The sequence below is a fragment of the Cydia pomonella genome, chromosome 9, assembly GCF_033807575.1.
Source record: "Cydia pomonella isolate Wapato2018A chromosome 9, ilCydPomo1, whole genome shotgun sequence".
NCBI lineage: Eukaryota > Metazoa > Arthropoda > Insecta > Lepidoptera > Tortricidae > Cydia > Cydia pomonella.
The window spans coordinates 17578242-17600239 of NC_084711.1; positions in this window are offsets into that span (position 1 = coordinate 17578242).

The window sequence follows — 21998 nt, forward strand, 5'->3', positions numbered from 1 at the left end:
TTCGACTCTTACTTGACAAATAAGAGTCGAAAAGTGGTAAACTACTTTCTTGGCTGACTGTACCAAGTTATAACACTGCATGCCAATCTACGAACAGATTAATTGTGCCATTGACACAAAATTTTATAAAGAGTTCTAAAAAAGCATAAAAACAATTAAAGTATCAGTATTTACAAAGAAATTTGTAGGTATACTACAAATTATTCCGACCGAATTGTTATCAGTGGTAACAATTAAGATTTTTTTCTCACCTGTTCCCACTGGGAACAACTGAGAAAAAAACCAGAAGTTACCACTCACATCTTCTTATTAAAACTAAAATGCAGTTGTGTAAAAAAATGCGCCTAAACATCTTGATTTATCACTAGTGTCAAGAAGTAATGTTTCTTCAAACACAAACATAAACACTCACATATTCGATCCATATCGTATCTAGACCTAATATTTGACGTATCTTAAAAATCGAATCGGGCCGTAAAGCGTTAACAATTTTGCTACGGTGCTACGTGCTACGACGCGGCGTAGCACTTGCGCTCGCTACATACGCGGGGTAAAATTACATTTACAATAATCTACATTATTGTAAATGCAAATTTATGTCATTACAAGCTTATGTATCTATTAGCAAACATAAGTGATAAGCTTATTTATGACTTGTGTTTGAAGATAGTTGCTCCAAATCGTCGGTTAACGTCAACGTAGTTCGTAAAATATGCTTGCAGCAAAAGTTCGATAGGTCTCTTTAGGATGAAAGTTGCTGCTACCATAAGTATTTAACATTGATTGGTCCATTGATTGTAGGATGTAACGAATTACTGGAGAGAGAATTAACACCTACACACTAAAGAGTTATGAATAAAAACTCCTGTACTAAAAAATATATATATATATAATCTGTGTATGGTAACTACCTATATAAGCTGTCTACAAACAATATAATCCAATGTAACATTAATACAACCTTGAAAACATTTTTTTGTTAAAGCCGACCGTGGAGCTAACCTTAATTAAAAAGGTCCCTAATTTATTTTTACGGCTTCTTTCCCTTAATCAAGTTGGATGCCTTAATAAGTAGAATATGAAATATACCAATGGGAAAACATACATATTTTTTTCTTGGTATTTCGTAATTACCTCTACCTGCCAGTCAACTTAGGTGCCTTAATAATGAGAATCACTACACCTTAAAATAAACGGTCCGATTCGAAAAATGAGATACGATAACGATAAGTTCTGGTTTAGAATAGTTTTCATTTAGATATTGCTTGTATGTCGTACAATTGACAGAAGCAGCTCGATTCGGGAAACCAATGTCTCTTTGACGTTAGAAATATCGTAGATAGATCTTATTGGGATCACAGCGGAATCGAAATAAACGTCAATTTGGACATGTCGTTTAGCTATCGATCTTTTAAAGATCTTTCCAAGATCTAAAACTTGGAATCGGGTCGAAAGTCCGCCGCGTCTCTGTATGTTCGCGATAAACTCGAAAAGTACTGAACGGATTTCCATGCTGTTTTTCCATGCGAAGCCGGGGCGGGTCGCTAGTATCGCAGGTATTTCAAAATGAATATAGGCATACTCGTTTTTAGTGAAAGTAATATAATCTTATTATGTGGTCAATGTTGTTAGAATTATACGGTTTGGTAGTTCATTAACGAATAATTTTTATCTTTCTCTCAAAAAGGAGCAAAGAATTCTTTAAACTTTACATATTCCCAATTCCCAAAAATAAGGTACTAAGAAGTGTTTTAGTAAAGAAGTGGCATTGAACTATCTGGTGTTATTTTGCTAATTACGCATCAGTTTATTTTTTTAAGTAATCTGTAGATCTAATAGGTACTATAAATTAAAAATAATATATTGAGATATATGAAATTCTTTGAGTTTTCTCATTTTTAGGGTTCCGTAGCCAAATGGCAAAAAACGGAACCCTTATGGATTCGTCATGTCTGTCTGTCTGTCCGCATGTCACAGCCACTTTTTTCCGAAACTATAAGAACTATACTGTTGGTACTTGGTAAGTAGATGTATTCTGGGCACCGCATTAAGATTTTCACACAAAAATAGAAAGAAAAAAAACAATAAATTTTGGGGGTTCCCCATACTGAGAACTGAATCTCAAATTTTTTTTTTCATTAAACCCATACGGGTGGTGTATCTATGGATAGGTCTTCAAAAATGATATTGAGGTTTCTAATATATTTTTTTTCTAAACTGAATAGTTTGCGCGAGAGACACTTCCAAAGTGGTAAAATGTGTCCCCCCCCCCCTGTAACTTCTAAAATAAGAGAATGATAAAACTAAAATAGTACATTACGATACAAGTGCGAAAAATAGGAAATTCGAAACGAGTGGCGATAAATTAAAACACGACCGAAGGGAGTGTTTTAAATCGAAACGAGTTGCGAATTACCTATTCGCACATGTATCGTACAACGTTTTACAGTACATATGGCCCTTTAAATGTTCGACACAGTAACATAATATGCTACTTCTCGCACTAGTGCTATAAAGTAGCCCCATATGTACTGTAAAAATATAATGTACATTACCATGCAAACTTCCACCGAAAATTGGTTTGAACGAGATCTAGTAAGTAGTTTTTTTTAATACGTCATAAATGGTACGGAACCCTTCATGGGCCAGTCCGACTCGCACTTGGCAATTGAATTTACTTTTTCACAAACTTATTAGGAATATCATCTTATCAATAAGTTATACCAATTAACTGGATTTTATCTTGGGTAGTCAGGCAGGAGCTCACTCCACTCTAACCTCTGACAGAAGTTTTTCTATGGGGGATAAATTTCTGTAAAAATAGCAAATACACAAAAGTGGAAATTCCTTGTACCTAACTAACTCGAAGTGGAGTTCAATCAAAAGAGTTTAATATTGAATAAAAGACAATTTAATAAGGTAAAAGCTCAGGTAAGGTAAGGTAGGTAGAAGCTCATCAAACTTAAAGCAAAAACTATGTTTATGAGAAACACCTCAGAAATTTTCTCAAAAGACGCTGTTCAAAAAGTGTTAGGAGAGATGTAAAATAAAAGGCGAAAACTTCAATTCCCGCTTTTATTTTAAATACCATTGTAGTATTTAATTTTATAGAAAAGTATCTACATATTCCTATAAAAAAACAATGCTTAAAAATAAAATGAAAATTCACATAATGTGCCGCTAATTTTTATGAATCACTCCATAAGTTCGAGTCTTATTATTGTAACACCTACGCATTTTCTTTTATTTATATGTATAAGGCTTTTGTGTGAAAAGGTTGAGAGAGGACAATGAAATCATATCGTGCAGTAAGACCGTAAGGCGATTGAAGATTGGAGCTGGCGATCTTCCAACTCGCGGAGGTCGTTCCTGGAACTAAGCTCTGCAGAATCAGAATCCCACAAAGGTATTTTATTTCTTCAGTTCAGTGCACATTTTAATAAATCTAAGGGTGATTCGCTTGAATCCGTACGGATAAAATGTTCATTGAAATGAGAACTGCTTTTGGTCTTTAGTTGGAAGTTAAAGATTCGATATTAAGCTTATTTTTAAATTCAAAGTGAATTGAGTTTTACGTTACAATTCAAAGGCGTGTTACGGACTGTACGTGGGACTAATATTAATAGTAGATTGTTATCTAACCAAGGGATAAAATGGTGCCTATCACTCGAGCAAATACCTGTAGTTTTCATTTCGAATACGACGAAAGTGAAATACATGTGCATTGAAAAAAATAACTTATGACTAAGTATACTTTTATACGTATGTATTACATATCCAGCTCATTTCGCCGCAGTCTGATAAATAAGACGAAACTTCGTGTAACTTCGTACCAGCGGCGACACGAGCACATTCCATGAAAAATTCTAAGGGGTTAAAAGTTTAAAACTTAAGGTTAAACTTAACTTAAGGAAAATGTCAATGTCAATTCAAGTCAAAATAAAATTCCGGACACAAAATATATTTTAATAACTGTTTTAAGTACTAAAACTGTACTCGAACGACTTAACAGCATTAAATATTGGGAGCGTGCACGACTGTCACGCAACCTAGTGTCCGCAAGTCTAGGGGAAAACGTCAATTCACTACATCTTATAAAACTACTCCAAAACTAAAAACTACTGAACGGATTTTCATACGACTTTCATCTATCAATAGAGTGATTCTTGAGGAAGGCTTAAGTATATAACTTGTTAAGGTTTTGTGTAAATTGTTTCAAATATAACGATGTTGTCGGAAAAAATCACGCTGGCTAGGAGCTTTAATCGAAAACGCTGCCTAATCCGTTTGAGCTATAACAACACAATGTATGGTGAGGTTGTTTGTCATTTATAGGTCTACAAAAAAGTCCGCGATGTTAAATGTCTATCTTTTAAGGATAACTTACTATATCCATTCTTAACTTCTAGAAAAAGATCACGTAATATGTGGCATTTGCAAAGCTATTTACGTGGACACATTATTAACAATTATCAAAATAAATACGTTAGTTATATTAAGCATTTCATACAGATTACAATGATCCCTTACACCATACAATTTAAATGAATATTTCAGGAGTAATCGTAAATCAAAGTTTCATTTCGAGCCATATAATTGTACGAAATGTTAAAGACGCTATCCGCAGTTAGTTCAAATTTTTACCACCTTATGCGCTGGGATCGCTTTACTTACCCCCACCATGCACTTCGCACGGTCCCAATAAGTACATGCTCACTTCCAAAAAAATATATTTGAGTGGATATTTTCTCATTTTCACAAAAAGTCTACAAGATATTTTCCATATGTCATAACACTAACCTATAAAGGAATACCTTGTCGAACCGTGCAAAGCTGTCTTATTATCTGCGGTAGATCCCAAAGGCCGAAAATAACCCAGCATCCTATAAAGAAAAAAAGAAGTTCCACATGCGCCCGAGGGCTGCGCCCTCGATAAGTGACAGTGTTGACATTTGTCATCGCAGTTTTTTATTATTTTTGTAAACATTGTGATATCTTGATAGTGATTCTGATAGTTTATCCTATTTTAGCGTAAGTTTTAGTTTTACACTTTTTAAGCCTTAGTTTTAAGCCTGGGTGGATGCAGACCTCTACACCAGCCACTGGCAGCACGTCTTCACAAGGCGTTCCTTGCAATCAGTGCCACAAATCATTCTCAACAACCCGCGGCCTGAATATTCACATCGGAAAATGCCACAAAACTATGAATCCGTCCAACATCGCTACATGCTCACCCACCTTAGGACTCCAACCCAGCCCGTCAACACCTCAGTAGAACGTGAACAACTTCCATCTCCACCTCAGCCACCTTAAAAACAACATTTCTATAGTTAAAAGAATTCCGCGAGGTGCAAGAATCGCCGTAGCAATCCGACTAACCGATGTCATCAATACCTGCGTGGAAAGTAATAGCCTATTCGTGGGAAAACCTACTTACATTCTCATTTTCGACTCTTCATGCTACTTCAGACAATAACACTTACTCAAAAAATAAAAAACAACTGTGCCCACGCCCTTAATCACCATACTCCAATTTATCATCAAAACAACCTCCTCATCCTTCTCACCGTTCTTGCAACAATCTGAAAAAGACTGTAGAGGGAAAAGTCAGCAATGGTGACCTGAAAGGAGCCGGTCGGTTGCTTTTTTCAACCGACGTTCTGTCTGTGGACTCGACTGAAACCTTTTTGGCTCTACGTGACAAACATCCGTCCGGCCCAGCAACACCATACTTCCTAGATCCGCCTACAGAACCCAACGTGTGCCTTCAAGTTCAGGGTAAAGACATTTTAAATGCAATTCTTTTATTCAAAACAGGTTCTGCAGCGGGTCTCGACGGATTATCTCCGCAACACCTAAAAGATTAGACCTCACACTGCGTCGGCGATACAGGCAAACGCCTCATTATCGCACTTACCAAACTTATTAACCTCATGCTTTCTGCAAAAGTCAACCTCCTCTTTGTACCCATTGTTTATGTCGCAAATCTTATAGCCCTCACAAAAAATGATGGGGGAATCAGGCCCATTGCTGTTGGTTCAACATTTCGGCGTTTAACTTCCAAAATTTCCGTCCGACACATCCTTTCAAAATTGCAAAAACAATTCGAACATGTACAACTTGGTTTCGGTACTAAAGGTGGGTGCGAAGCCGCTGTCCATGCCGTCCGCACCTGCCTGATCACTGACCAGTGTGAGGTACTCCTAAAAATTGATTTCAAAAATGCCTTTAACTCGCTTAATAGGGACGCCCTGCTTGCAGAAGTCAACAACCACGCTCCAGAACTTTATAACTATTTATTAAATTGCTATGCTAATCCGTCAAAATTAATATACAAAAACCACGAACTTTCCTCCGAAGTTGGCTGTCAGCAGGGCGACCCTCTCGGACCAGCCATCTTCAGTTTAGCTATCAATCCAATTGTTCAAAACCTAAATTCAAAATTTAACGTTTGGTACTTAGATGATGGTACCCTAGGAGGCGATGTTAACACTGTACTAGCAGACCTTTCGGCAATAAAAAGTAAATTTATACTAATTGGACTGGAATAAAATTTCGAGAAGTGCGAATTATTTTTAAACCGTTGTAGTCCCGACATCGTACCAAAATTTCATGCCATCACTCCTAATATAAAAGTAGTTAGCAAGGACTCACTAAACCTCCTAGGGTCACCAATTTTCGAAAAAGCCATTCCCAGCATTATTATTACAAATGCGATTACTAAATTCAAAAACTGCGCCGATCGCTTGCTCGACATTAATTCTCATTCCGATCTGACTATTTTAAAATTCTGCCTTTTTGTACCAAAATTTACTTATTCGCTCCGCGTTTCAAGGGACGATGGCAAGAGACGGGAGGGTATGACCCTGGTCCCGTATAATAGTACGGTCGCCAAATCTCAAAAGCCCTCTAGAAACACGATTTAATTGACTCGGCTCGGCCTTACCCACAACCGGTATCAATGTGTTCGGACAGTTCTCCTGATCACCGTACATGCGGTAGTAAAGCGGAAAAATGGTGGAGGGGATAGTAATGACGTCACAAAGATGGCGGCCGGACCTATTCTTTTTGGCGGTGTATCTCGAAAACCACTTAACCGATTTTAATCATCGAGGTGTCAAATAATAGCTTATATTATGGAGATTATTTCCTTTTCTACAAACATTTACGTGAAACCTATAGGAAAAAAAATAATCACAAAAAACAGTTTTTTTATAAAAAAAAATTTTTTTATTTTGTAAAAATCTCCGTAAATATTAGCATTTCGCAAATTTTGTTTAATATAAAACATATTGCTTCATTATCAAGGAATATAATGAGCCTTAAAACATACAGATCGAGTAATAAACAATGAAGCTACACTCATTTATTTGCGCATGGGTAACGATAACTGGCTTTTACCGGTCGAAACTGTGGTGACTGTTACGATACGTATTGAATGGAATTTATAGAGTATCGGTTTTAATTACTGAAATTATAATGACAATTATAAAAACCAGACACAATAATGTTACCTTACTTCGACGTTTAGTCTCTTTTTTCGTCTTAATCATAGGTAGGTACATATTTCTTTTTACTTAAAAATTTTATACAGGGTGAACTTTTAACCACCAGTCATACTCTGCGCAGCGACTTTATAGGTCATACTGAACAACTTTTACTATTAGTAGTCCCCAAGCCGCTCCGAGGCCAGATTTAATTGACTCAGCTCGGCCTTACCCACAACCGGTATCAATGTGTTCGGGCGTTTCTCCTGATCACCGTACATGCGGTAGTAAAGCGGAAAAATGGTGGGAGGGGATAGTAATGACGTCACAAAGATGGCGTCCGGACCAATCTTTTTGGCGGTGTATCTCGAAAACCACTTAACCGATTGTATTCATCGAGGTGTCAACTAATAGCTTATATTATGGAGATTATTTCCTTTTTACAAACATTTACGTGAAACCTATAGGAAAATAATAATCACAAAAAACATTTTTTTTTATACATTTGGTTGGTAGGTTTGTCTTATGTTTTAAAGCAGTAAAATCTTTCAAGTCGAAACACAGTATAAATATACATTTTGTTGTCTAATCTAAAAGTATGATGTTCATTGTTTAAGACTGATTAGTGATTACTGAATTAAATAACATGCTATTTGTTATTTTTGTTTTATTTTTTAAATCAGGTATTAATTTATTCACTATGTATCACTATACAGGCAAAATGTGTATCATAGTTGGTCTGTAAGTACTTACTACTTGTGTCGAATATAGGTATAAGATGAAATTTTAACCACCAGCCATACTCTGCGCAGTGACTTTATAGGTCATACTGAACAACTTTTATTATGGGACCAATGCCGAATCACGCAAGAAAATTTGGATCTGGAATGACACCCACTGGCTGTGCCCTACCACACAAAGCGAGATGACATTCACAATGCCCATACCTCTCTTTTGGACGTAGTTTAAGGACGTACCCGGGTCCATGACGCATGCTCGCCACACCGCTGCTTAAAATAAGCTGACGCACCGTAAATTGAACTGCGTAAAAATCGCAAAAAATATTACACGGAGATCTTATGGCAGACACCGTACCGGTGACGTAAAAGACGCAACTGTTTTGCGAACAAAAAAGATTCGCGTGAAGCACGTCACTGCGATTCCGTACCGTCACCGTTTTTTAAACAGCGGTGTGGGGAGCATGCGTCAAAAACGGTACGCATACGACGCGTCACTGCGATTCCGTATCGTGACCGTTTTTTAAGCTGCGGTCTGGTCGCACCTTGTATTGTATTGTATTGTATTGTATTCGGGCGATTTTTCCGCAACTCGACGACTTGCGCCTATTTTGCGTGATATGTTGGGGGTGGGCTAGTCCTGCCAGCCCAGCTCCTCGAGGAATCCTATCAAACCTTTGATGTTGAGTAGGACCTCGGGGAGGTCTCTCGGAGATCCGAGATGTTTAGCCCTGTATGGAGTCACTCCGCTGCATTCCAGCACCACGTGAGAAGCTGTTTCTTCTGTCTCCATGCAACCTCGGCACAGGGGACTGTCTGTGACACCTGTTGTGAAAAGATGTTTGTTAAATAGTCCATGACCTGTTATGACACTGGTTACCATACTCAGTCGGACCTTCCCTAGTTGCAGGAGCGCCCTTGTGAGTTTTCCGTTGATGCCAGGCATGGCTTCTTTTGCCTGTTTGCATCCAGTCTGGTTCAGCCAGTGTTCTGTGTGTAGTTTCCCTGTACGTGCCAGCAGCATTGAGCGTACCTTGCTAAATGGTATCGGAAGAATCGGTTCCGGACCAATCGCCCCCGCATTCGATCCTTGCCTGGCAAGCTCGTCCGCAGCATCGTTACCTCGGGATCCACTGTGTCCCTTGATCCATTGTAGGGTGATCTTGTTATTATGACATACCTCCATTAGTCGTTCGTGGCATTCGTGTATAAGTTTGGATGTAACTATATGGCTATTTAGAGCCATTAAGACTGCTCTACTGTCGGAGAGTATGCGGATGGAGGATCCTACTACCTTCCTTGCAGTGATGGCAGCCGCCGCGTTTATGATGCCCATGCACTCAGCTTGGAATACCGAGTTATGGGCTCCTAGCGGAGTGGTGATCGACATGTTCAGGTCTTCTGAGAAGGTTCCAGAGCCCGATCCGCTGTCTGTTTTGTACCCATCAGTGAAGATTCTCAGCTCCCGGGGATTGAGTTCTTCATGATTGTCGTCCTCATATAACTGTATTTTGTACCTTTTATCGAAGATAGCTTGTTTGTGAATCCGGTCCGTGCCTGACCTAAGCACTGGAAATTCGTCATACACCTTTTCCAGGCATTTTGTGTGAAGAGCTCCTGTGATGTTAGACCATATCTTGAGGGTTCGCAACCTTACCGCTGAGAGCCTGGCCTCTTGCTGTATGTGTAGGTGCAGCGGTGGAAGGTTTAGCATGACCTCCATGGCTGCAGTCGGGGTAGACCTCGTGCAGCCAGTGATGGCCGCGCATGCGAGCCTTTGAAGTCTTTGTAGTTTGTCTCGTACGTTGCCTAGGTTTGTTCTTGGCCACCAAACCAGAGCACCGTAACAGAGTAAGGGGCGGATTATCGTCTTATAGAGCCAGAGGGTAATTTTCGGGTTGAGTCCCCACCTCTTACCAATCATCCTTCTGCACTGCCAGAAGACAACTCCCGCCTTGTCTATCCGTTTGTTGATGTGGTTGTTCCAATTGAGTTTATTGTCGAGAGTTAGTCCTAAGTACTTAACTTCATCGGACAGCTGTAGCTCAGTTTGGAAAAGTGTTGGTCTGGTAAAGTTGGTCGCACCTTTATATGGGACAGTCAAAATTTTTTTCGCGATTTCGGAATTGGTCCCATAGTAAAAGTTGTTAAGTATGACCTATAAAGTCGCTGCGCAGAGTATGACTGGTGGTTAAAAGTTCATCCTGTATAAAATTTTTAAGTAAAAAGAAATATGTACCTACCTATGATTAAGACGAAAAAAGAGACTAAACGTCGAAGTAAGGTAACATTATTGTGACTGGTTTTTATAATTTTAATTATAATTTCAGTAATTAAAACCGATACTCTATAAATTCCATTCAATACGTATCGTAACAGTCACCAGTTTCGACCGGTAAAAGCCAGTTATCGTTACCCATGCGCAAATAAATGAGTGTAGCTTCATTGTTTATTACTCGATCTGTATGTTTTAAGGCTCATTATATTCCTTGATAATGAAGCAATATGTTTTATATTAAACAAAATTTGCGAAATGCTAATATTTACGGAGATTTTTACAAAATAAAAAATAATAATTTTATAAAAAAACTGTTTTTTGTGATTATTTTTTTTCCTATAGGTTTCACGTAAATGTTTGTAGAAAAGGAAATAATCTCCATAATATAAGCTATTATTTGACACCTCGATGATTAAAATCGGTTAAGTAGTTTTTGAGATACACCGCCAAAAAGAATAGGTCCGGCCGCCATCTTTGTGACGTCATTACTATCCCCTCCACCATTTTTCCGCTTTACTACCGCATGTACGGTGATCAGGAGAACTGTCCGAACACATTGATACCGGTTGTGGGTAAGGCCGAGCTGAGTCAATTAAATCTGGCCTCGGAGCGGCTTGGCGACCGTACTATAAGATGGGTAGGGTGCTAGTCTGGGACGCCACATGCGTCGATACACTGGCACCGTCCCATCTACCAAGAACTTCGACCAGGGCTGGGGCAGCTGCCGAGACGGCTGAAACCAAAAGGATTTACAAATATCGAGGTCACGGCCCCCAATACCACGGGGGCCTTATTTAGATATATTTTAATTTAGATTAGTTTTTAATTTTAATATAAGTAGCTATTTTAATATAAGTAGCCATTAATTTTTCACTATTAAATAAACTTTTAGTAAAAAAAAGGTTAAATTAATTTAAAGATATAATTTAATTATCAACAATAAGTACCTACAACATGGCCATTGCAAATTATTTCAGATCCCTTTGAAACTCCTGTTTCTCTAACGAGGGCTAATTCGACTTGTTTCGATGATAACTTCTTGTGCCTGAGCGGTAAATTAAGTGACGATCACCGTGAACTCCCAAGTTATGCTAATTCTAATTCATTAAAGCCATTGAAAGTTGAAGGACAGTTTTTGTACCAATAGCAAATGTCATTATAGTCGATTTTTGTGCTCCTTATTATGAGTAGGTAGCTAGGTATAGGTACGATACTATGGTATTATATTAAACTAATGGGCGAAGCGAGATAGATTGATGGATAGTAAAACGCGGACACCTGAAAAGATGTTTGTCACCATAAAGTTTGGGAACTCCTGATTGGGAACCTCGGATTATTATCAAAAATCAAAATCAAATTTAAAATTGTAGACTAACATTCATACAATAATTATAATCTTAAAAACTATATATACTATATAAGAATAATTTGGGTGACGCAGCAGTTTTTTCTGCATCAGCTATTCTGGTGTGGGATTCGGCAGCTCACGGAACCGCCGAAATACCACACCATTCGGCCAAGCCAGTAAGAACAGTAAAATAAATTAAACAGTGGAAAGCATCTTGAGGAACCTGTGTTGGAAGGTCAGACGGTAGTTGTCAAGCATCACTTTGCTTAAGTTATTCATTATCTTAACTGGACCCGCGTCGCGGCGGGGTGTTCTACAAAGGGTTAATTTTTACTTCCAACAACTGCCAAGGACGCTGTTTTTTTTCAGCAACTGCGCCGTTTGTAAAGGATTATGTTACAAAAAGAAATATTGAAAAAAAGTTCAATAGTTTAAAAATAGTACATTACGATACAAGTGCGAAAAATAGGAAATTCGAAACGAGTGGCGATAAATTAAAACACGACCGAAGGGAGTGTTTTAAATCGACACGAGTTGCGAATTACCTATTCGCACATGTATCGTACAACGTTTTACAGTACATATGGCCCTTTAAATGTTCGACACAGTAACGTAATATGCTACTTCTCGCACTAGTGCTATAAAGTAGCCCCATATGTACTGTAAAATACATTAATGGCTTCACCCCGGAATTTCTTAACAAAAGATAAAAGTTTAAAAATTCATAACTCGAAAACTACGAAAAATCGGCTAACATAAATGGGGTATATTCTGATAGCCCACGACGTGAGCAATCTAAAAAAAAATTTTGGACGTCAAGGTTTGGACCATCCTGTATAGCTGTAAGTCTTAACATTAATTTTTATTTTTTACTTTGTATGTTACTAACACACATATGGGCTGTAAATGCCTAAAAATAAATGATTATTTAATTTAATAGCGCATTTGCGATGTCATAAATTGGACAAAAACAAAATGCATCCCACAATAATTGGCTTAGTTTGTTTATCGTTTGCAGTGCGTAGGCGTGCCGCAGCGCAGTCGGCAGCAGAAGCGAAAACATGCTTCAAAGAGAAATTTTGATTGAAAAGTGTTTGATCCAAAATCTCCGCAGGCGAAGTTTACAAAACTGGTTAATGCAAAATTTGGCTTGACCGATTTTTTTCTCGTTCTTTGTTGTTTGTTTTCGAGTATTCTTATATTAGCTGAAATTATTATTGTTTATTTATTATTATTAAAAAAATATGCTGGACATTAAACCAGACACTTATAAATCACGATTATAATACATACTACAAAACTAATTCAGTCGAATAAAGGCTGTCAAAGAGCACTACTACTACTGTGGGGTAAACAGTGTGTGTGATTGCAAAAAAATCGAGAACACGAATGGACCCAATATAAAAAGTTTAATTGACATAACAATAAGTCCTACAGTAAGGTAAACAGTGGAGTTTGTCGCTTAGCACGTCACGGTCAGTGTAATTGCAAAAGCTACACTGTCCCATCCTTGACCCGGATACGTCCCCTGGCCGGCTTTATTGGAAATGCTTACCGCGCGCGGGATTTGAACATTCAAGTGAACCAGCGTCAAGAGAACATTTGCATATTGTGTGAATGTTTGCAGCAATGAGTAGGAGTCTCCGAGAAAGTTCGAGATTTGCGTTCATTGACGTGCTTCAATAAACCGACATATTGCAAAATAAGGGTTCCTTTTGTACCTTTTGGTACGGAATCCTAAAAACCACAAATGTAATAGTAGTTAAATATATACTTACATGCGGGTGTGAGTGCTACACGAGCCAGGTAATTACAAGTCATTTATAATTGTAACGTCAATTTTAATTGGTATTGTATAGTCCTAGCCCTAAGTATACGTGGTGCATGGTAGATTATAGGAAATTGTAATAGTCATAGTCATAGTTTATAGTATTTTATGCAACAGTTGTATAAGAAGGGTCAAAAAAGGCGAGTGGCGTGAGTTACAATGTGAGCCGGAGCCGAAGGCGTAGGCGAACATTGTAAAGGAATACGCCACGAGCATTTTTTGACCTACTTATACAACGTTGCATACAATATTTTTCCTACGAGTCAACAAAAATAAATCTTAATTTAGGTAAACAAAGCCAAAGTATATAGCCAAGACGCGCGAGCATACCTTGTTACGCGCCCAGCCCGCCCGGGGCCGCGGCCGGCCGGTCAGCGACACCTTCTCGTAACTCATGAGGCCCTGGTACTTGCTACTTGCTAAATTAAATTTTTGGACAGTTTTTTCTCAATTTTGGCCACCGTTGCCTACGGAGACTAACAAGCAACGCTAAGCGGTCTTCGTAGTCTATGGGTGTTGCTATATTACGGGTGTCACATGCGTGTTTCTGACTTATGAAGTAATTATTTTTACTATGCAACCAAATGAATATTTTGTAAGTTGGCAGCAATGCACTTAGTTTAAAACTGTATTCGTTTTGGTTTTGTTAGGTTGGTAGCAATTAATCGCAGTAACGTTATAGCGATTAAAAGCACAAGAGCTTTTATGAGGAATAGACAATATAGACTTTTCTTGAAACCTTTTATGTATGTTCTTATATTCGTGTTAATGAATGCATAAATGACAGATAACAGTAGAGGAGTAGGAAAACATTATTATTTAAGGCTGTTACTAACACTTATATGGGCTATACCTGAATTAAACGATTATTTAATTTAATTTAATTTAATTATAAAGCAATGCAATTTGCTTAGGAACGAATGATTAGGAAGGTATGTAAGGTAATCACATCAATTCGTTTGATAAATAATGCAATCAAAAAATTTGGCGCATCACCGTTGGACCCTCTTACCTAATCAATTACGATTTACGATTGTTAGAGAAATGTTTGATACAAAATTTGAAATAAGCTTTGATGAAAAATAAATTTGCTCATATTTTCTGAGCTCCTTATTTACGCCCTGTTTTATTATTTAAAATATTGTCCGTGGAATTGTCTTGTGCAGTTCTTTATCGACTTAATTTTCTACCTTTCAGCTTAATAAGCTCGATGGAAGGATTAACAGCGGATAAGTAAGAAAGTAAAAGTTATGCTGGATGGATTTTGTTTAATTTAATTTAATTTGATTTTATATGTATGTAGGTTTTTTTATACTAAGTCGGTGGCAAACAATCATGCGGCCCGCCTAATGGCAAACGGTTACTCTAAGCCTATGGACGTAGGTACATTTTCTTTAATATTTTGTTTATGGATTGAATAGGTTTTTAAAAGTGGGTTTTCTACTAAGATACCATGGCAAATTTGCATCGTTTTAGAGCGTCCGCTGACAAGCGCGGTTGCATAGCAAATTTTACCAGTGGGGCGGCACTCCTACTTTCGGCTTTTCTCGACTCCGTTCGGCTCAGCATTGCTCCGAGCAATTTTTAGGGTTGGCACAACCTGACCTCCCTATACGTGCACGACCACAGATAAGATAATGACTTGAATTTTGACAACCCTAAATGGCCGAAAGGGATAATGCCGTACATTAGAAAGGGACAGCATGATTCGTCCCTGAATCGCTGTCTTACTTCGGTTTTGTAGGAAGTGTCATTTCTGTACGGTAGAAATATTATTTATTCTGTGATTTTACCTACAAATCCTACAATGGCACCGGCGTGCGCGCGTCCGCTCCGTGCACCGGCGCCAGCTATCGACGCCCAAACGTTCTTACACTTTGGACAAATTCAACCTGTACGGAATTTCACGTTATGCGAACTTTAAAGTTTACGGGCTATATGGATAAGCAATACGTGCGTCGTAGTCTTACCGGGAATGTGTTAATATGATTATTTTTTTGCTTTTAATGATCAAAAATAAATATATTGGGCATTGTTTCATAAAACCGAGGGTAGAAGCCATGATTAATAAAATGATAAAGTACCATAGAAGAAATAAAATCTTTTAACAAAAGCCGATTTTTGACTGCCGAGCCAAATTCTGAAAGCTAGTGATGCGATTTGATAAGGAGGCGGCTAAATGTTCGGTGAATTGCCTTTCATAATATGGAAGTGATCGAACAGATGAACATGATACGGACTGCGCCAAGGTGTGGGTTAGGTTCGGTTCTCATCCAGAGGATTTGATTTCAAAATATAAATAAATTAAATGACCTTTATATCTACATGCCAAATTTAACCAAAACCGAGACACAAGAACAGACAGAGTTACTTTAACGTTTATAATATTTAGTACAGATATAAGTAAGTACCTAAGTAAACACTTTATTGTACGAGAAAAATAAATATTGATTAAATCAGATAGAACATAATTGTGTAGTACAAATGCGAAATTATCCCTAAGTATATGGGCCTAAGAGGGATCTCTTCCAGTTAACCTATACCTACTTAGTCAACTTTTGTTTTGAAAGTCGGTAAAATATTAAAATTAAAACTCTAATGGACTTTTAAACAAACAATTAGAATATCAAAGTCGAGTAGAATCGTACGGCGATTATTATATATTGCTTACAGTATTAGCTTACAAGGTGCATCGCTTGCTCACGTACGTTTCGCGTGGCGTGAATTCTAAAATGATGTCGTGAATTTCAGATGAGTGCGAAGAGAAGAAGTAATTTGATGCGCAGAGGCACAGTGTAAAAAGTAACAGTGGGCCGTCGCCTTTGATGTTTGCGTAAATGCCGACATCGCTCAAGGTCACCGTACCTACCTAGGGTTGTCACAGACTTACACAATTGCCCAAAAGAGGAGGGAAATGTTGTTAGGTTTCATGTATGTATGTATTTATGTGTACTAATTTACAAATGGCGTCCATTTTGCCTAGACCTGCATTTTGCATTTTGACGACCGGCTTGGCCTAGTGGGTAGTGACCCTGCCTACAAAGCTGATGGTCCCGGTCAAATTCTGGTAAGGGTATTTATTCGTGTGATGAGCATGGATATTTGTTCCTGAGTCATGGGTGTTTTCTATGTATTTAAGTATTTATAAATATTTATATATTATATATATCGTTGTCTAAGTACCCTCAACACAAGTCTTATTGAGCTTACTGTGGGACTTAGTCAATTTGTGTAATAATGTCCTATAATATTTATTTATTTTGGAAATAAAGATGGCGGGCGTCACTTTTTTGAAAAAGTCGTCATGGTTGTTGTTTTCTGGGTTTTTGGGGGTGTAGATTTTAAAAATGGCATCTATTTTGAAAATAAAGATGGCGGACGTCACTTTTTGAAATATATATATAAATACAAACAGAAGCAAGAAACAATTTCTTGCTTTTTAAATAAAGTCTTAAACTACTCGTAATTTCTTAAAATAAGCTATAAAACATGTCCGCCATTTTGAAGTCAGCCCTCAAAATCATATCCCTGAATACTAACAATGGCGTGTATGAAACTCAGGGACCGCCCCGCCCGCCCCCCGCCCCGCGCACCCCGCACGGTTGCTCTGTCTAGACGCCTTCGACCGACTGTATTATTTCTTAGACTGAGGCAGAGGGGCGCGTTACCGTGGTTACGCATCTCGCTCAGATATTTTTAGCACAATTCTGAAAAGTCATCAATTTGCCAAAATATGCAAGGCCAGTTTAGGCTTTATATTTTTTTTTATAAATAAATTAAATTACTTTACTACTGGCATGGTATAAGTTTTACTAAAATACACAGAAACCAAACTCGCTAGCTCGTAGTTAGGGTTGAGCAAATGCACAAATAACTTTATCCAAATTGTCGACTTTCCTTAACAATAGCTCATTTATAGAGTGATTTTGTTATATCTGACTGCGTACTCTGAGGGGTGAATATGTAAGTCATACTGAACAACTTTTAGGTACTATGGGATGGGACCAACCCCAAACACGCGAAAATGATCTGCTGTTCCATAGGAAATGTTAAAGATAGCAGTGTTTTTCGCGAGTTGCGGGTAGGCCCAACAGTAAAAGTTGTTCAGTATGACCTACATATTCATCCCTCAAAGTATCGTCAGTCATAACAGCCTGTATATGAAACACCAGTTTAATGCCCATTAACTACTTACCGAGCGGAATAAGTAGCGGTAAGTGTTTTATAAAACTATTTCTCGCTCGCTGGCGCTGCGGAGTGGAGTCAGCGTCCTTGTAACACGTCTTTCGCATTTACAGCTAATTCATGAAACACTCTATGTCAAGTGTGAATTTATCCAATATAACTTGGGCAATTTAATTGAAAGTTTTAATCACATTAATCTCATCATTTTGTTCCACGGCTGCTGCAGGAGATCATCGTGTGTGCAGACGTCTGGATGAAATGTATCGCGGTTAAGGGGCAAACTAAAAACGCAAAAAAAAGCTGATGATGTGATAGAGCCACGCCGTTGTGTTATCTTGTCTGAATGACGTTTTAATGAAGTATAGTAATTATTTTTGTATTTATTTCAAATTTAGTTTTCTACTACATTTAAGAGCAGTCGTGACCTGCACACAGGTAATTATTTTCGGTCTATCTTGTTAGAGATGATATATGCTTGCCATTTGAAAACCTGAAGCAGCTGTTGTGATGTGATAATTATTTATTTATTTTTATGTTGCGTATTGCTACTCTAGTAACTCTCTGAGCTACATGGTTCCCCTGAGGATTTTCTCATTACTGAATGCATTTCACAAGGCGCCAGTCAAACACAAGCTCTGAATATTCGGGGGATGACGAAGGGATGCGGGTGATTCGAGATTCGGTTCAATTCCTCGGGGCTCGCAGACTTAAGTTCAATTTATGTTAGATTGCCAGATAGCTTTATGAATTACAACAAAGCCTGCTTGGGGGTAAATTTAGTGCAATTACAGGGTAATGTTGCTCTCTAACTACCCAACTTGTTACCCCGCAATTACACTCTCAGGCCTGCTTCTGAGTCTGTTCCTTGCTGAAAGCCTTATTTAGGTAATTAGCTAAAAGGTTATGTCGTTCAGTTACGGCGGAATACAATTGGAATAATATATTTCATAGCGAGTCTTTAATTATAACTCAGTGTGAAACTTATTTGTCGACAGAAAAAAACAGGTAAGCTCGATTATTTTAAATGTAAAAAAAAAATGAGAGCGAGTACAACGAGCGCTCTGAGCGTCCATAAGTACCTTATCAATATATAACATATTTTCATTTATGACTATCTGTTGAAACGATTTTGATGAATGAGGTAGGTATCTAAATAGTGTTGGTGGGAACTCAAGTCTGAAAAAAACTTCCGAATGTTTTAAGTCCCGAGACGAGTCCTTTATTGAGTCTTTTAAGCACGACTTTAAAAGACTCGAGCCTTTGGATAAAGACTTGGTCTAACATTTTGAAGGTACATTGGTGTATTCTCAACTGTGCCCGCCCCACGTGACCACCGCCATACAAGAGGCGGGCATAGATGGGAATGATTTGTATGTAGCTTAACCAGAGTCTGTGAAAGTAAGAAAGAGTATTAAATCAGGAGGCTCAAAGTTCTAGTCATAACCAATACTAGATGTTAATCGTTTCGTTTTATGGACAGGCTAAAAAAGTAAAAAAAGTCGTTTATTGTCGCTAAAAATCATATAAAGTACCTACAACGGATAAAATTTAAGAGTTTTGTCTATTACTTGTAATTACATACTTATTAATCAATAGTAGCTTCTTAAGCAAGGGATGAAAGGCACTCATTTCTGTCTAATAGTCCGAAACTGAAATGGTGCCTTTCACTCGAGTTAAACACTCTACTTATCAAAGAAGAAAACAAATGTTGGTTACACCCAAATATTAAATTGTGTGCAATAGACGAAATGGCCAATGATGATGGTAAAATGTTGTGAATTATCTTTACATAATACAAACTCCGTAAGCCTCTGTAGCCTATGAACGCCTAAAATGCCAAAAAAGTTACATGTGCGTTGCCGACCCTAACACTCCGCACCCTCGTTGAGCTCTGGCAAGTGTACCCATTCACATTTAGTACTGAGGCACGGTATCCTAGAAAATAAATGATAAATAAAGCACGAGCAGTTAACAATGAAGCTTAATGCATCTTAGACTCAAGTAAATAAAGCGATGGAATAGTGAAATGTTTTAAAAGGATCAGATATAAAGGCATATTGCCTCGGGTCGTACTTTTGTGCTGGGTTTCCATCGCTCGAAAGCCATCTTATCCCTTGATACACAGGATCACGAGGCTTTTTATTAGAATAATAGACCTTTCACATCACGAGGATTTTTGCCAAATGACATCGTATGATGGCTGAATGTGGCATTGACATTTTAGGGTTTTGCACACGAAGGATATTCTATCATTAACCACCTCTGTCAGATACGCCGTCAATGCACAAATATAGAAAAAAAAATGTTATTACATACGACTACTTGCCAATTGTTTCAGAACAGTAATTATACTCATACTTAGTTATGGCAATGTCTAACGTGGTGTAGCTAACTCCTCTTTATATTGTGAAATCCTGATTGATTGAATAATAAAACAAAAACCGCCATTGACATTCGTGATTTTTAGGATTCCGTAGCCAAATGGCAAAAAACGGAACCCTTATAGATTCGTCATGTCCGTCTGTCTGTCCGATTATGTCACAGCTACTTTTTTCCGAAACTATAAGAGCTATACTGCTCAAACTTGGTAAGTAGATGTATTCTATGAATCGCATTAAGATTTTTTAATACGTCATAAAATTAAAAAAAAATATATTTTTCATCAAACCCATACGTGTGGGGTATCTATGGATAGGTCTTCAAAAATGATATTTAGGTTTTCTAAACTGAATAGTTTGCGCGAGAGACACTTCTAAAGTGAAAAAATGTGTGCCTCCCCCCCCTGTACCTTCTAAAATAACAGAATGAAAAATCAAAAAAAAAAATATGATATACATTACCATGCAAACTTCCACCGAAAATTGGTTTGAACGAGATCTAGTAAGTAGTTTTTTTAATACGTCATAAATGGTACGGAACCCTTCATGGGCGAGTCCGACTCGCACTTGGCCGCTTTTACCTTTATTTACCGTAATTAGTTTTTTCTATTAAGGTCAGATATTAAGGTTAAGAGAATAGTTTATTTTGCGGGGGACAAGAGAAACAGTAGACTGACTACGCCAACTTTGCACAAGCTTGGCACTAAGAATGCATACATATCCCGACCCCGACTCTGAGGATTCCCTTCAAGTGTTCTTCTTGTCCCGCTGTTTCGCTTACCCCATCTAACCTTACACTCGGCCCAATTCGAACAATGCTTAGAAGATGTCACATCGATACGATACCGGTCGGTCAGTTTCAAAAGTGACGTTTTTAGTAGAAGAAATTTTACTCTAGACACTGACAGTACCGCTGTGACATCTTATACATATAAGCATTGTTCGAATTGGGCCGTATATTTGTTACAGTTGTTTGTTGGGTAGCCTCTTTAAAAGCAATTATTTAGAAATACTGCCAAAAGTTTCCACTGTAAGAGTAGCCTTCCAAAATTCCCTGATTGGCCCTCAGGCCAGTCATGCCTTCAAAATGTGGCCAAGACAAACTCAAAAATCATATTCCTTGCGGTATTTCGCGATGTTTCCCTTTGTTCCAGTTGAGCAACTTTTCGACGCCATTAACGGTGGTATTGTCATAGCTTACCAAAAATTTAGTTTCAAAGAACTACAAAAAATGTGATATCGAGCTCAATAATAACTATAAGGAATAAGAGACTATACTTTGCTGGTTCTCTTGTCATTACGGAAGAGGTAGGCGATGGAAATAACAGGCTTGGAATGCTTTAAGTTCGTGCAGTTTCTTTCACTAATTACTTTCTAAGAGACTTAAGTTTACCTTAACTGCCGGAATATGACAAACTCATGCTGTTATTATAATTCGATTATGAAACATACTTATTTTATGCTTAAGGTATTTCTTATTTTCGTTTAAACGTAACCCAACCCAAGGACATCGAAGTGAGTACGGTACAAAAAACACGTGACAGCTAAAAATACGGAATCCTAAAATAACACCGATCTATGCTTGTTTACTACACTTGTTTGTATTTAGTGCCGAGTAGGAGTTGTATTACAGCTGTTTTTATTAAGAGTTCCCGGCAAGCTCGGGCGAATTTCACCTTTCCTTACAAACGGAGTTTCGTTCTCTTTTATTTAATTTATTGAGAAACAGTCTTAAAATAAACATGAGTAACTTAGCT